The following is a 17,162-nucleotide window of genomic DNA, read 5'->3' on the forward strand; positions in this document are numbered from 1 at the left end:
TATATATATATATATATATATACACACACACACACACATATATATAGGTATATATATAATGGACTATTATTCAGCCATAAAAAAGAATGAAATCTTGCCATTTACAACAACATGGATGAACCTACAGGGTATTATACTAAGTGAAATAATAAGTCAGAGAAAGACAAATACATATGGTTGCACTTATATGTGGAATCTAAAAAACAAAACAAATGAACAAACATAAAACAGAAAGTCATCAATACGAAAAAAAACAGGTGGTTTCTAGAGGGGAGGGAAGTAGCTAAGGGCAGAGCCTTTATTGTAGGGACTTTATTATCTGATCTTAAAGAAAATGTGAAAATATGCACAGATGTAGATATACAAAGTTAGGGGACAGACATTTGAAAGTAATCATGCCTCTTGTTCTCAACTTCCTTTAAGAGGTAGGATGGAAAGTAACCTGCTAAAGTTGATAAGGGCTGTTGGGAAGGAGACTTAAGGAGAATAAATGCAAAGGAAAAGTTCCTGAAGGAAATTAAGTGTTACTCCAGTGAACACGTGACTCATAAGAAAGCAAAACAGCCTTACTGCTGATATGGAGAAAGTTTTAGTGGTCTGGATATAAGAAAAAAAACAGCCACAACATTCCCTCAATCCAAAGGCTAATCCAGAGCGAGGCCCCAACTCTCTCTTTGATTCTATGAAGGCTGAGCGAGGTGAGGAAGCTGCAGAAGAAAAGAAGAAAAGTCAGAAGCTAGCAGAGTTTGGTTCATGAAGTTTAAGGAGAGAAGCCAACTCCATAACATGAAAGTGCAAGATGAAGCAGCAAGTGCTGATGTAGAAGCTGCAGCAGGTAATCCAGAAGATCTAGCTCAGATAATTCATGAAGGTGGCTACACGAAACAACAGATTTCCACTGTAGACAAACAGCCTCATATTGAAAGAAGATGCCATCTAGGACGTTCATAGTTAGAGAGGAGAAGTCAATGCCTGGCTTCAAAGGACAGGCCAACTGTCTTGTTAGGGGCTAATGCAGTTGGTGACTTTAAGTTGAAGCCAATGATCCTTTACCATTCCTAAAATCCTAGGGCCCTTAAGGATTATGTACTCTGCCTGTGCTCTATAAATGGAACAACAAAGCCTGGATGACAGCACACCTGTTTACAACAAGGTTTACTGAATATTTTAAACCCACTGTTGAGACCTACTGCTCAGAAAAAAAGATTCTTTTCAAAATATTGCTGCATTGACAATGCACCTGGTCACCCAAGAGCTCTGATGGAGATGTATAATGAGATTAATTTTGTTTTCATGCCTGCTAACACAACATCCATTCTGTAGCCTATGGATCAAGGATTAATTTTGACCTTCAAGTCTTATTAGTTAAGAAATGCACTTTGTTAGGCTATAGCTGCCATAGACAGTGAATCTTCTGATGGACCTGGACAAAGTCAACTGAAAACGTCTGGAAAGGATTTACTATTCTAGAGGCCATGAAGAATATTAGTGATTCATGAGAAGAGGTCAAAATATCAACATTAACAGGAGTTTGGAATAAGTTGATTCCAACCCTCATGGATGATTTTGAGGGGCTCAAGACCTCAGTGGAGGAAGTAACTGCAGATGTGGTGGCAACAGCAAGAGGAATAGAATTAGAAGTGGAGCCTGAAGGAATGGTGACTGAATTGCTGCCATCTCATGATAAAACATTAATGGATGAGGAGTTGCTTCTTATGTACGAACAAAGAGAGTGGTTTCTTGAGATGGAATCTACTCCTGGTGAAATGCTGTGAAGATTGTTGAAATGACAACAAAGGATTTAGAATATTGCATAAACTTAGTTGATATATCAGTGGCAGGGTTTGAGAGAATTGGCTCCAATTTTGAAAGAAGTTCTACTGTCAATAAAATGCTCTCAAACAGCATTGAATGCTACAGAGAAATTATTCATGAAAGGAAGAGTCAATCGACGCAGCAAACTTCATTGTTGTCTTGTTTTAAGAAATGGCCACGGCCACCCCAGCCTTCAGCACCCACCATCCTGATCAGTCAGCAGCCACCAACACCAAGGCAAGACCCTCCACCAGCACAAACATTATGCCTCGCCAAAGGCTCAGATGATGGTTAGCATTTTTAAGCAATAAAGTATTTTTTAAGATATGTTTGTTGTTTTTTTTAAGCATAATGCTATTTCACACTTAATAGACTTCAGTATAGCATAAAAATAACTTTAATACACACTAGGACTTGCCTTATTGCAATACTCACTCTACTGCAGTGGTCTGGAACCGAACTCACAATATCTCTGAGGTATGTTTGTACTCAGTCGCTCAGATTTGGAATAGAGAGGACAGATTTGAGCATGGATACACGACTAAATTCTACCAGGCAGGTGTTGAGTGAAGACAGGAGTGGGAACCAAGAGTGCTGTTGGATCTAGTGTGAAGGAGGAGGGGGCAGGCCAGGCCTATGAGCCTTGGGAAACAGAGATTTAAGATATCTCTAGGAAGCTGAAGCCCTGGAAACTGAAGGAATAAAACCTAGTATTTCAGAGGTTGACTAGTTCATAGTGATAAGTTACAGTGTGTGGCCATGAAAGTAAAGAAAAAAGGGGATAGTGGTTATTGGAGTTGAGAATTATTCAAAAGAAAACGCTTATTTTCTTCCCTCTCCTGCTCACATGAGAAGGGACAGAACCCCTCCTTCACCCCCTGGTAGTGAACAGGAGTAGGGTGAACATTTTGGTCCCTTTCCCTTTTCCTTACTCACTGCTCTCTTTGGGAGGAGGAATCTTATTTGATCACTGAGCTCAATGGAAGCTAGGTTCACTGGTCCATATTTCCAGGGGCCGCCTTGCTGTCTTGTGATGTGGGTGACACTGGCCCATGTTCTCTGCTTCGTGCTCCCTCGTGCTAGGTGACAGCGCCTGCGCTTGGGTGAATAGTCAAGACTGTGTTCATGCCAAGGTCTGCACTTGTGGGGGAAGACAGAAGCCACAATTTAACCTCAGTTCCAAACTGTACTCTCCCCCTCCCACACCCCAAGCCTTAGTCAGAATAGAACAAACATATCTTGACTCCTTATTGTTTAGAAACTCCTGCTGGGAAGGGAATGAATGACTTATGTTCCCTACATTTTAGTAAGGAGGTCAAGGCATTTTGAGGCTAGGATCTGGATAGGTTATCCATCTGAGTGGTGGTGGGTACTGATAACCCAGAGTGATGGCAGGACTTTGGGAGGAAAAAAAAAAAAACTTGGAGCCAGATACCAGATTTTCTATAAATGCAGCAGAATTACTAGACTTCTGATAAATGGTAGAAATGAGGTGGGGCAAATATGTTGGTTGTGAGGGGCAAGACCCTCAAAGGAGCAAAAGTATCTATGAGAATGGGCAGTAAATGACCTTAAGGTGACACTGGGGATGAAAAGGAATGTTGGCCTCACCTTTTGGCTCTGAGTGTGGGAGGATGAGCAGCCTCTATTCGAGTTGGCTGCTAGGGACTCTTCATCCTCAGGAGAGAGGCGGGTTTCAGGGAAGGCCAGAGGGTGTCACTTCTGCAAAGAGTTTCATGATGCAGAAGAGTTTGTTTACCACATTTGTGGTTCCAGAGGGAAGAGTGAAAAATTCAGAATTATAAATTCTTACCATTTTTATATCCTTGAGAGCAGAGGGTGTGAATTTTTATTGTATTCCCACTGCTGAATAGAGTACCAGACATATAGTAGGCACTAGTGAATATCTGCAGGATGAATGAATGAATGAGTGAGCCTATGAATGAAGAGCGATAAGGCGATCAGACTACAAATAGAGGAGGTGACTACAGGTTTACACTAAGAAAGGAGACCTAAGACATGTGACACTAAAGACACTAAGAAATGTGAAGCACGGTCGGGATTAATTTGGCTCAATGTATTAAGCACAACTGAATTAGAACTGTCTTGGTGTGAGTAAGGAGAGGCCCATGGAAAGTGACTTTCTCTGCAGGTGCTGAGCACAGGCTCAGCTCTGGGGTGGCTGAAGGTTCCAAGCTCCCTTGAAAGTAAGAGGAATCCCAGGGCTCCAGCCTCTGTTCTAGGAGTCACACTGGGGAAGGGCTGGCCAGTAAATAAAGGCCTAAAGCAAAGGTGAATCAGAGACCATATCCCAGACAAAGGGAGGCTGTGTATGTAGCAATGTAGAGCATCAAGCCCAGAGAAGTTGAAACAGGAATTTTAAGTAAAGGAAGGCAAAACTGGAATCAGTGGTTTGAGGAGCCAGGAGAGTTTCCCTTGACCAGCACCCCTTTTTTACAGGTCAAGAGGAAGTGGGACTGCTGGTCTTCAGATCACTGCTTTCCCAGTAGACTGAGTCCTGGTCAGGCATTTCATTGTTAGGGTCCACACCCCCAGAATACAATACAGTACTCCCCACTCCACTGACACTACAGTAAGGATGTGTTGCAGGAAAAGAGGAGGGTTACTAGAGTTAGACAAGCCCCCAGATGTGAGAGTCTCATTACCTGAAGAGCCCCCAGGAGTTGCCCAGCTGATGTGAGAGGTGGTATGTCAATGCCTGGGGAAGAGCCAGAAGGCATGCCTAGGTCCAGAGGCCAGTCAGCATGATGCCTGTGCTGTTCCTTTCCAGGTGGGTCGTACGAGGGAAGCCATACTCAGTGGACTGGTGTGAGAGGTGCTAGAGCGTGGGGCTTTTGTTTGAGCAGGAGAGTGGGAGCCAGAGCTGGAAGGAATGGAGCGTTCCAGGTAGAAGGATTGGAGAGCTGTGTCTGAGTTATGATGTGGTAAGAGAGATGGAGAAATGGCAGCACAGGGGCTCTTTAGGTGACCGAGTGGTAAATCCCACTGGATTTGGGGCAAGAGACACTAAGTGACCTTGAAGAGAAGGAAAACGAATGTACGATTAGGAAATAGGTATCCAGGGGCAGAAGGTCTTGTTGGCACATGGTTCAGAAAAGACTGAAGAAGTGGATAAGAAGTAGGAGAAATAGCTCAGTAGGCCAAGCACTCGCCTTGGGAAAGGATTCTACCACTGTTGCTATCAGAAAGAGGCGTGGTTATACAAGGTGAGTGGACTGAAGATAAAATGAGAATAGCTATTTCATAGGAAGCTGTAGAAAATCCAGGGCAAAAGCTGGTCCCTTGAAATTAATCAAGGGGTTCTAAATTAAAATTTTGCCTTGGAATAATGGAAAACAACATACGGAAGCAAAATTGTTTGAAAAAAATGGGTGTAAAAACAGAAAATAAGACTGAACGTTATGATCCATCTTCAACCACTTGAATGTTTTTGGTCAATGGTGCTTATGTATGAGGTGGAACCAGGCAGAGGCATGACAGAATGTGTTAGGATTAGAATCCTCTTGCCTCCATAGTGGTATACTTTTTAATGGGCTGGGTTCATTGAAAATATTTCCTTCCTTCTTATTTGAATTCCACCTCTCAACTTAGGCAGTTTTTCCATAGTTGATTCATAGCTAAAAACTTTTTTTTTTTTCATTTTCACCAAGAATTTTATTGAACAAGTTATTTTACCCTTTTGTTCCACTACCTTCTGCCATTTTTCAGGCAACTTCATAATTCCATCGTCCCAAAACTTTTTACCTTTTTTGAGCAAAGAACTGGTCTAGGTCATAGCTAAAAACTTTTATCTATGATTGTTTCTTCTTTCATTTGGGGTTATCTTCCAAGTACTAAGTTGCCTGATACACAAACAACAATTCCATTCTATTTGGCCACCAAAAATGTTCTGAAAAAGTGGTGAATGTGCGCAACCGGACAGAACCTGATTAAGAATATAAAATGTCTTCTAGCCACTTACCCTATAATATTGTGATGTAATTCAAGCCGTTTCTTGTTTTATGAGCTACGGTTATACAACATGTAACAGTCTACCCCTCCTACGAGAGAAATTCAAGATCACTTCCTTGAGGTCAGCGACTCCTCTTGCTTTTTGGTTCTTAAATTGAAGGCCGAGTAAAGCTCAGAGCTGCCGTCATAAGGGAAGAAAGTAAACCAAGTTCAGAGTTCAGTGACTGAGGAAATAGTCCGGATTCTACCGAGTTCAGATTCCTTTCCACAGCCTTCCAATCTAAAGTGCTGACTTTTGCCCTTGTATGTGAGAAAAAGGCCTGCGCCTGGGAAACCTTCTCCTCTGGAAACATCCCCCCAACACCTTGTGCTAAGTCAGGGATTCATGGAAGGGTAGACATTTCGTAAATGCGAATGCCTTGCCAGTAAGGCTAACCCTGCAGTTACCACCTCAACGTGAACAGATCGATTAGAAGTATGAGCGTTCTTTCTTCCTAACAACTGCTTGAGATCCGTGGGCTCAGGGAAAGGAGACCCAAGCAGAGCAGTAACCAACCTGCGTGGCTGAGAGGAGGCTTCCGTCATGGAGGGCAGCACCCACCCCTGGGGCGGGGGGCGAAGAGGAAGTGATGGGGAAGCAGGACAGGGGCGCAGGATGCTGGGGAGGAGGTGCCGCACACATGCTTTCCTGTAATTTGCAATCCTGCTCCGAGGGCCCCGTTGGCCACATGTCATAGTACAGGTGTGACTTAATATGGGAATTTGTCATTTTTCTATTGGTGTAGTCCTACAATCCATTGTTTTTTAAAAAGTGATTTTGGACCTATGTGAGAACAAAGCTGAATTATCGGGAGCTAAAATCGCATTGAACACTTTGGTGTGCAGTGGCCTCAGAGGCCTGTGTGCCTGCCTTGCGAAGTGTTCTCGAGCCCCCCCTCCACGAACCCCTGACTTTACATGGGACAAGGCACGCTGCACATCCACCTTCTTCCCGCTGGCAAGAGGACCCTGGGCAAAAATTCAAAATACTGGAATATTTTCTCAGGACTTCTATACTCCTCATGCTTCCCTCCCTTGCCACTCAGGCAAGCTAGGCAGCTTTTGGTCTGGTAGCTTCTTGCGTCTTGACCCGATTTCAGTGGTTAGCATCTACCCGGGTCGCGGCAGAAACACACCTTGCCTTGGTACCATGATGTCCACCCACCCAGAGTTCCGTTCCTTCCGTTAGTGGCTTTCTAATTGGCTATTCCCTGAAGTCTGGTGCTTGCTGTTGCCACTCGTGGTAAGGGCAGGTGGGCTGGATGAGGTAAACTCTCCACTGTAGGTAAGCTACATTTGCAGAGCCTTTTCTGTCAAATATCTCCCTCATTCTTTCATTCACTCATTTTGAAAACTTTAATTGAACACCAGCTTTGTGTCAAGCCTGGGGGATAGAAAGATACACAGACAGTGGTCTCTGCCTCAGAAGGTATCGCAGTCTTTTAGGGGCAAAGGTTGTAGTGACAATACTCCCCATTTGTGTTTGTGAGTGCAGTGTGATGATTCTGGAAGAGGCAGCCGGTATCTCTCCTGAGGCTCCAGCACAGTTGTTTGGTGGGGACGGGCGCTGGTGCACTGACCGGGGCAAGGAAGTTAGCAGATATTCCGACAGTGTCTTAAACCCCACTTCCAGGCAGAAACGGTAAGAGGCAGGCATCTGCCTCTGTTGAGGAATGGGGAGTAAACTTGCAGCTTTTAAAAATAATCAGTGATAGAAAATGGAAAAATAGAGGCGCTGGAATGCCATTCTGGCTTGCATAATTCTGGAAAAACAAAATGAAAAGTTTCTAGAACTGTGTTCCGGCATGTTTCCTTAATAACACAGTCTTGTTTATGAAGATTATGTGAGGTAGAACCTAGACCCTAAAGCAAGTAAAAGGAGTGAATAACCGTAATTACCTGCATGTCTACTAAAACTAGTTTGTGTGATGCCATTGGCCAAATACGTATCCTAATATTACACCACTGTGTCTATGGGAAAATTTAAGTGTACCTCTACCAATTCAAACACAGGACTTTTTACAGACCTACAAACGTAAGGTGATATACTCAAGCCCAGCATAGCCTCACTGAGACAGAACTCTGCAAAGGACACGGCTTCCTAGGTTCCTCCAGACACTGAGACCCTCACCCCGATGTCACTGACAGTGAAAAAACTTAAAGTGGGTGCTCAGCACAGCTCTCCTATTGGTGTCCCTGAAATGGGTGCTGGCTTTGTCCAGCACTTTTCTACAGGAGAAGGCTAAGCACGGCTTGGGAAGGAACAGAGAAGAGTGGAGGCCCAGACCTACCTCCCCAGAGGCCGATGGCAGGCCAGTGTTGTTACCTGAGCCCCCCTTGGGTCTCACCCCATGGCCTATCAAAGGATCTCTTCCAACAACATAAGACTGTCCTGGAAGGCTTTTTGCCAGTTTTCCAGTGATGCATTATTGCTCACTAATGATTTAATGACCCAAAGGAAGGGCACCACAAGCTACTTAATCCAACACTGATGTGAAAAGTAATTTTCTGTTTGGAGACAAAGCTGAAAGCAGACCCTCTGCTTTCTCAGTGCCTTGGTGAGTCTCAGGTTACACCACTAAACAACATTCTGTCTCTAGTAAAGAGGCACAGAAGTAGCTCTGGGAATTATTCTTTAGTCATGTCATATCCAGATTATCTAAACATTGAATTAAACAGTGAATTTTATGGTGCACTTAACATTTTTCAGTATTTTCTCATTTCAAGAAAATGATGCCTTTCACAGAGCAGAATCTCCAAGCACATTTGTGGGTTGATTCTTGAATCAAACTCTTCATTCACATTTTGAAAAGAAACATCCAAGAATTAGGTTTGCTACTGCTTTAAAAGATGTAAATCAATGTTTCCATGACTATGGAAAATTATAACAAAGGAACTAGAAAATACACTCTCACCTTTGTGAGATGTACGAGGAAATGCACTTTACACTCAAAATCTCAGAGATCTCCGTGCAAGGTGGGGATGGCATGAGTGAACAGAGCTAAAGAAGGAAAAGCACGGGGGCTATAGGGTCAGCCACACGGGGCCCTGCTCTTGGAGATGTGATGCGCCCACAGGGCAGTGTCGGCACAGGCATCGCTGCTGCCGCTACACCAGTCTTTAACCACCAAGCACACATCAGAGTCTGCTGACAAATGAATAAATGAGTTTTTCAGGGAAGTCCTAGTCAGCATTTTTAAGTGCTTACAGAGAACTGAGAAAGAACAAATGGCTTCAAATACAAGAGAAAAGATTTCATTCAAAAAAGTGATTTGAGAAAAATGCTGGAGCGTGGCCTTCCGGGTTTAGGGTACGTTTGAGAAGAAAATGCACATCCATCTGTGATGGTTTGAAAAAGCTGTCTGCTTGAGGAGAAAATAGGCTGAAGGAGCCCATCTCCTCAGGTTCCTCTGGTATCAAGGTGAGCTTAATCCTTGTTAACTGGCGTTTTATTACTGCAGCTTTCGGTGGTAACAACCACCTTCCCGAGCTGTGAACAGCACTGACGTGGAAAATATCTTAACCTGCGAAGCGCCAGCCCCGGTTCCCCGAGAGCAGGGACAGTGCATCAGCAGGTGCCCAAGCGGTGGCCTGTGGATACAAACTCAGAGGCTTAGGACGTGGACTTTTCAGAGACCTTGAAACCTGGAAATTGTTTACAAAACGCAGTGCCTTCGCATCCCATTTTCAGAGGAGAGGATCAGTCTCAAAGATAACTCTGTAGCCACTGCCTTGGGGAATTCTGGCACAAACCCTGTGTTCTAACTATCTGATGGCTCCTAGGACATCACAGCCTCTTAAACCTCTACATCTTTGCTGAGGTTGGGAGGGTCTCCCAGGGCCCCCGGTGCGACTTTCCCAGGACGTGTGCTCCAGCCTGCCGAGCAAACGAGGGACAGTCCCATTCAGGACAAACTCTGGAATCCCCTCTGTCAGGCTCCCTAGTCTACCACTTTGGGGAATTTCCAAAAAAACACAGGCATGGTGTGGGGTTAAATGGCCACTACTTTCAGAGTCACACCGAGGCCAGCCTTGTGTTTTCTGTCTGCTTCTCTCTCTCGATTATTTTGGCACAACTGACTGAACAAATAAAGGGTTTGGGGTGTGTGTGTGAAATGATGCAATAAAGTTCTAACATGAAGCTAGAGGGTAACACTGTGATGCATTCACGTTGACGGGTGTAAGTCAGAAAATGGTGACGCTGCCAATGTTTGCTATTTTATTAGAATGTAGAAACCCATTAAACTGATTGCACTGTAAGCATGACTTGCTGCGTCTATGTACTTTACTCTGACAGAGAGGGTGTAAATATAAAGTCTGATCTTAAATGGAGGCTTGCAATGACATTTACTTTCCTGACCTGCACAGCCAAGTTAAAGTTTATGTAGTCCTCCCTTAAAGCCCAGAGAAATATAGGTTTGAGTCAAAATGGCCTTTATGACTCTCATATGAGGAGCTCTGGCTGAGTTCATAAAGTCGAGGCATGTCCTGGGGGCACTGTTCTTAAATGTGGAAAACTATTTCCTAACCCAGAGCCAGGCTTCAGCCACAATGAGATTACACCAGCATCAGAAAAAGAATGGGGCTCAGATCTTCAGACCAGAACATCCATCCACAAGAACATCATGGAAGAACGGCAGTTTTCTCAGTGCCTGATGTCTGCTTCTATGAAAGTAATAGAGAAGCAGAGAGGGGGCAATAAGGTAAATCGAGTTTAAGAATATCAGGAAGAATAGCAGAACATTGGGGTCTTGGTAAATGAAGTGAGATTCAGGCATGAAACTAAGGCCCTGAGCAACTTAGTTTCAGAGGAGAGCCAGGAATGTTTCTCAGGAGTTGTAAGCACCGGGCCCTGGCTGGGAGTCAACTGAAGAAGAGGCTCACTGGACGCGAAGGACCTCGGCATCAGACAGCGTGTGCACGGCAGGGGCCTCTGGGCTGCAACGGAAAGAGCCACACACAGGTCCGCAGAGCACTTAGTGAAAAGCACCGGGGGCTGCCTGAAGGCTTCGCTTCAGATGGAAACTGCAGGAGGAATTCTGAACTGAAGTTAGGAGGACACAGATAATGCTCTGGATACCAAATCATGTGGGCCCAGAGAGAAGCAAGGTCCGCCTTCTCACAGGTGAGACCATACTCCCCAGTATAGTGAATGTTCTCTTTTACAGGTTTTAAGAATCAACTTAAAAAACCAACTTAAATCAGCTTCAAGGGTATCTCGTGACGTTTGAGATATAGGTAAATACATGGGTTATTGGCTTCAATTTCAATATTGTTTTAGAATGTTTCTATTCAGAAGATTTTTTTTTTTTGGCGGTACGCGGGCCTCTCACTGTTGTGGTCTCTCCCGTTGCGGAGCACAGGCTCCGGACGCGCAGGCTCAGCGGCCATGGCTCACGGGCCCAGCCGCTCCGCGGCATGTGAGATCTTCCTGGACTGGGGCACGAACCCGTGTCCCCTGCATCGGCAGGCGGACCCTCAACCACTGCGCCACCAGGGAAGCCCGGAAGATTTCTTGATTGACACACTTTGGAATCAAGTTTACGTGGGGTGTATTTAGGGATTCAGCGGGAATGGGATATTTTGAGACTAGATTGTCAGATGGCCACTCACTCGTGCTCCTTGACGAGAGATGGGGAAATACCTACAACAGCATGGGTGGGGATCCCTGCACCCTCTCAAAACCTGACCCCATCATGCTTGTACACGTGCTCCTAGTCTGCTTCTCATGGTCCCACAGAACAAGGGACAGCCCCCTTCCCTATGATGTCTCGGCAGTGCTGAAGATGCCTGGCAGGGTCTCTGAGTTCTCCTGCTTCAGTCAAAATATCCTTAGTGCCTTCCGTGTTTCCTCAAAGGATCTTTTAATTGTCTTGGCTGCTTTTATCCTGAATGTGCTAGCTTATGAAGAAATATTAGGCTCAGAATTTAAGGTCTATTTATTCCTCGATACATAATCATGAAAAGCGTCAAAGAGCTAATCTGAAATCTGCAGAGAAGAGTAGAACCACCGTGTGCAGATGTCTCTAGTACTAGTCTGTGCTGGGCGAGCAGTTAGAGAGCTGTGTTAGCAGAGTCACATGCTTTCTACTAACTTAAAACCTACTTCATAATTGCCCCAAATTGGAAGCAACCAAATGTCCTCCAATAGGTGAATGGATAAACAAGCTACGATACATTCATACCACGGAGTATTATTTGGCGATAAAAGAGCGAGCCATCAAGCCACAAAAAGACGTATTATTTAGCAATAAAAGAGAGCCATCAAGCCACCAAAAGACATGCAGAAATCTCAAGTGCTGGTTACTAAGTAAAAGAAGCCAATCTGGGTGGTTTCCGGAGGCAGGGGGTAGAGGTGGGCAAATGGTAGTCACTTCTAGTTATAAAATAAATAAGTCCTGGAGACATCACATACAGCACGGTGACTGTAGGAAACAATACCGTATTGTATATTTGAAAGTTGCTAAGAGATTATCTTAAAAGTTCTCATTACACACACACACAGAATTTGTAACTATGTGCAGTGATGAATGCTACCTTTATTGGGGTAATCATTTTACGATATATACCTACATCAAATCATTATGCTGTACATGTATAACTAATTCAATGTTATGCATCAATGAACTCTCAAAAAAATTAACCAGAGGCGCAGCCAAGCCAATCTGAAAAGACTCCACACGATATGATTCCAACTATACGACATTCTGGAAAAGGCAAAACTACAGAAACAGTGAAAAGACCAATGGCTGCCGGTGTTTGGGAGCTGGGGATAGAGGACCGAACAGGTGAAGCACAGGGAATTTTTAAGGCAGTGCAACTATTGTGTATGATACTATGGTGGTGGATAAATGACATTATGCATCTGTCAAAACTACAGGGGGGGCTGAGTCAAGAAGGCAGAGTAGGAGGCCGTGGAGTTCACCTCTTCCCACAGGCGCATGAAGAGTACGTTGACAGATGGAAATTCTCACAGAGCACCTGCTGAGCACAAGCAGAGGGCCTGGGAAACCTAAAAGGACAAGGAAAGATCCATGTGTAACTGGGCAGGACGAAAGAGAGAAAAGGAAAAAAAAAGAAAAGAGGAAGTAGGACAGGACCTGTGCCCCTGTCGGGAAGCTGAAGGAGCGGAGAGCTTCCCGCACCCGGGGAAGCCCCTCACTGTGGAATAGGTCAGCTGAGACAGAAGGGGAGCTTTGGGGGCCCTGAGGAGAGCAGAGCACCCAGTTTGTGGCAGGCAGGACAGAGTGAGACCTACACAGATGGTCATGCCACAGCGCTGCATGACCCAGCCTGAGAGGTATGGACAGGGGCTGGGTGCTGCAACATGGGGTTTGGAGAGCAAACCTGGGGAGAGGACTGCTGTTGGCTGTGCAGAGACAGCCTGAGGGGAAAGGAGAGAGGAGCTCTGCAACCAGGAAAGCTCCCGGAGGAAGCCTGGTCTGCCGTACAAGCAAAGGGCCATTGTTGAGTGACGCGCGAAGGGCAGGGTCGCCATTGCGGCCTCTCTCCCCAGGGGCCAGCCCCTGCCTCTGCAGGCACTAGGAGGGGCTCCCACCGGAGCAGGTTCGTGGGCCTCATTCCGTCGCCGCCTCCTCTCCCTCCCACCTGAGTGGGCACATGAGCCCCAGTCGGTCGCCACCTCCACCCCTCTTGCCTGTGCAGGGAGCAGACACCTGAGGGTAGTCCACACGCAGAGGTGTGGCGGAAACCACAGCTGAGCCCCAGGGGCTGTGTGACTAAGGAAGGAGAGCCGCAGCCACTAACCTTGGATTAAACCCCACCACGACTGGCTTGGTAAACTCAGTGCCTGCGCAACATCTGAACGGACAACAAGTGCTCCTGCAACTGAGACCGGTCTTGCTTTCACAGCTATGGACTTTGTGGGCACGTACATGCCGGGGTTGGGCCAGGCCGGATTCTGAGCTGCATCATAACTCCCACAGTGGGTCCAGATCCAGGATTACTGCAATTCTGGAACCTGACTTCAGTGGATCTATGCTGGTGGCCTGGTGTGAACAATGCTCGAGAGACACCAGGGCCAATTGCCGGCTCACCCACAGATAAGGTGGAGCAGAGAGCAGTGCCAACAACAGTGTAATCTGAGAGCTCACACAACAGATGAAAGGCGCCACAACAGAGCACACCCACAGGTGAACAGCTCCAAAGGAGGAATACTCAGTGGCTTCTCTCGCAGTGGGAGTGCTCCAATTGCACATACCTCACACCGCAGATCAGAAACACAGCTAGGAAACAGATCTGGGGGCCTCTACTGCAACAACTAGGGAGCAGACTACACCTGTGACAGGGCAGTGACAACCACAGAGCAAACGGGAGGCCCTGCTCAATACCCAGTGTAGGCTCTGGTCACCACAACACCAATCAAAACCCCTGTCAAGGGGATAAAGGCCAGCATACACTGAAGAAAGTGGTGGCAGACATCCGTACTAAAAACAGCCCTTGTACCAAAAAAAAAAAGAAAAAAAAGAAAAAGAAAAAAATTAAACCCATGCAGGCTACACAGCATCGTTCCCACTTAAAAATAGTCCTCCAAGACAGTCTGAGGGTCTGGCATCAGGAAGAAGAACACCCAGAGCATTTAGCCTTGAAGGCCAGTGGGGGTTGAGTGCAGGAGCTCCTCAGGGCTGGGAGAGGCAGAGACTCCACTCTGGGAGGTGCACACAAGGTCTCACGTACACTGGGACCCGGGGAACCAGGGCTAGACCTACCTTCGGGCCTTGCAGGGCCTCCTGGGGAAGTAGTGGTGGGCTGCAGCTCACAGTGGGGGCAAGGACACTGGGAGCAGAGGCCCCAGGGAATAGTAATCGACATGAGCGCTCCTGGAGGACCCCGTTTCAGCACCAAGACCTGACCCCACCCAACAGCTTCAGGCTGCAGTGCTGGAACTCCTCAGGCCCAACAACCAGCAAGACAGGAACACAGCCCCACCCATCAGCAGATAGGCTGCCTAAAGTATTATGCTCACAGCCACCCCAAAGCACATACCCTGGGCTTCCCTGGTGGCGCAGTGGTTGAGAGTCCATCTGCCGATGCAGGGGACACAGGTTCGTGCCCCAGTCCAGGAGGATCCCACGTGCCACGGAGCGGCTGGGCCCGTGAGCCATGGCTGCTGAGCCTGTGCGTCCGGAGCCTGTGCTCCGCAACAGGAGAGGCCACAATAGTGAGAGGCCCGTGTACCGCAAAAAAAAAAAAAAAAAGCACATACCCTGATAGGGAACTGCCCAACAGAGGGACAAGACCCAGCTCCATCCACCAGAGGGCAGGCACCAGTTCCTCCCACTAGAAGCCTGCAGAAGTCCCTGGACTAACCTCACCCACCAGGGGGCAGACACCAGAAGCAAGAGGAACTATGATCCTGCAGCCTGCAGAAAGGAGACCACAAACACAGTAAGTTAGACAAAATGAGATGATAAGGAAATATGTTGCAGATAAAGGAGAAAGATAAAAACTACAAGAACAACTAAATGAAGAGAAGATAGGCAAGCTACCTGAAAAAGAATTCAGAATGATGATAGTAAAGATGATCCAAAATCTTGAAAAAAGAATGGAAGCACAGACTGAGAAGATAAAAGAAATAACAAAGAGATAGAAGATTTAAAGAACAAACAGAGATGAATAACACAATAACTGAAAAGAAAAATACACTAGAAGGAATCAACAGCAGAATAACTGAGGCAGAAGAACGAATAAGTGAGCTGGAAGACAGAATGGTGGAAATCACTGACACAAAACAAAGAAAAAAGAATGAAAAGAAATGAGGACATTCTTAGAGACCTCTGGGACAACATTAAATGGACCAACAATCATATTATTGGGGTCCCAGAAGAAGAAGAGAAAGAGAAAGGGCATGAGAAAATATATGAAGAGATTATAGTCGAAAATTCCCTAACATGGGAAAGAAATTGTCACCCAAGTTGAGGAAGCTCAGAGAGTCACATACAGGGTAAATTCAAGGAGGAACATGCCAAGACACATATTAATCAAACTGACAAAAATTAAAGACAAAGAAAACATATCAAAAGCAACAAGGGAAAAACAACAAATAACATACAAGGGAATCCCCAAAGGTTATCAGCTGATTTTTCAGCAGAAACTCTGCAGGCCAGAAGGGAATGGCATGATATATTTAAAGTGATGAAAGGGAAAAACCTGCAACAAAGAATACTCTACCTAGCAAGGCTCTCATTCAGATTCGAGGAGAAATCAAAAGCTTTCCAGACGAGTAAAAGCTAAGCAAATGCAGCATCACCAAAATAGCTTTACAACAAATGCTAAAGGATCTTCCCTAGGCAGGGGAATAAAAGAGGCCAAACTAGAAACAAGAAAATCACAAATGGGAAAGCTCAATGGTAAAGGCAAACATACAGTAAAAGGAGGAAATTATCCACACACAAATATGATATCAAAACCAGCTACCATGAGAAGAGGGGAATACAAATTCAGGAAATGGGAATTGCATTTGAAATTGAGACCAGCAACTTAAAACAACCTTGATATATATATATAGACTGTTATATCAAAACCTCATGGGAAATGCAAACCAAAAACCTACAGTAGATACACACACGAAAAAGGAAAAGCAACCCAAACACAACACTAAAGATGGTCATCAAACCATCAGAGAAGACAGCAAAAGAGGAAGGGAAGAAAAAAGACCTACAAAAACAAATCCAAAATATTTAAGAAAATGGTAATAGGAACATACATATCAATAATTACCTTAAATGTAAGTGGATTAAATGCTCTAGCCAAAAGACATAGACTGGCTGAATGGAAACAAAAACAAGACCCATATATATGCTGTGTACAAGAGAACCACTTCAGACCTAGGGACACATACAGACTGAAAGTAAGGGGATGGAAAAAGATATTCCATGCAAATGGAAATCAAAAGAAAGCTGGAGTAGCAATACATATCAGAAAAAATAGACTTTAAAATAAAGACTGTTACAAGAGACAAGGAAGGACACTACATAATGATCAAGGGATCAGTCCAAGACGAAGATATAACAATTGTAAATATATATGCACCCACCATAGGAGCACCTCAATATAAAAGGCAAACACTAACAGCCATAAAAGAGGAAATCAACAGCAACACAATAATAGTGGGGAATTTCAACACCCCACTTACACCAATGGATAGATCATCCAGATAGAAAATTAATAAGGAAACACAAGGTTTAAATGACACATTAGAACAGAAAGACTTAATTGATATTTATAGAACATTCCATCTGAAAGCAGCAGAATACACTTTATTCTCAAATGCACAAGGAACATTTTCCAGGGTAGATCACATCTTGGGCCACAAA

At 45.1% G+C, this 17,162-nt stretch overlaps 1 long non-coding RNA gene across 6 annotated transcripts in view; it reads right to left on the reverse strand.

The window, feature by feature from the left end:
- The window catches only part of LOC113629573 (uncharacterized), a 135,122-nt gene that overhangs the window by 83,639 nt on the left and 34,321 nt on the right, over positions 1–17,162 (reverse strand). Inside the window, exon 4 of one of the 6 annotated variants that reach the window (XR_003436619.1) lies at positions 12,346–12,838. The exons of the other annotated variants lie outside the window; for them this stretch is intronic. This is a non-coding gene — a long non-coding RNA (uncharacterized LOC113629573). Of the gene's footprint in view, positions 1–12,345; positions 12,839–17,162 lie in introns of those variants that run through there. 6 annotated transcript variants of the gene reach the window in all.

Source organism: Aethalodelphis obliquidens, unplaced genomic scaffold, assembly GCF_003676395.1.
Source record: "Aethalodelphis obliquidens isolate GAN/ISIS:26980383/991018 unplaced genomic scaffold, ASM367639v1 scaffold27, whole genome shotgun sequence".
Taxonomy (NCBI): Eukaryota; Metazoa; Chordata; class Mammalia; order Artiodactyla; family Delphinidae; genus Aethalodelphis; species Aethalodelphis obliquidens.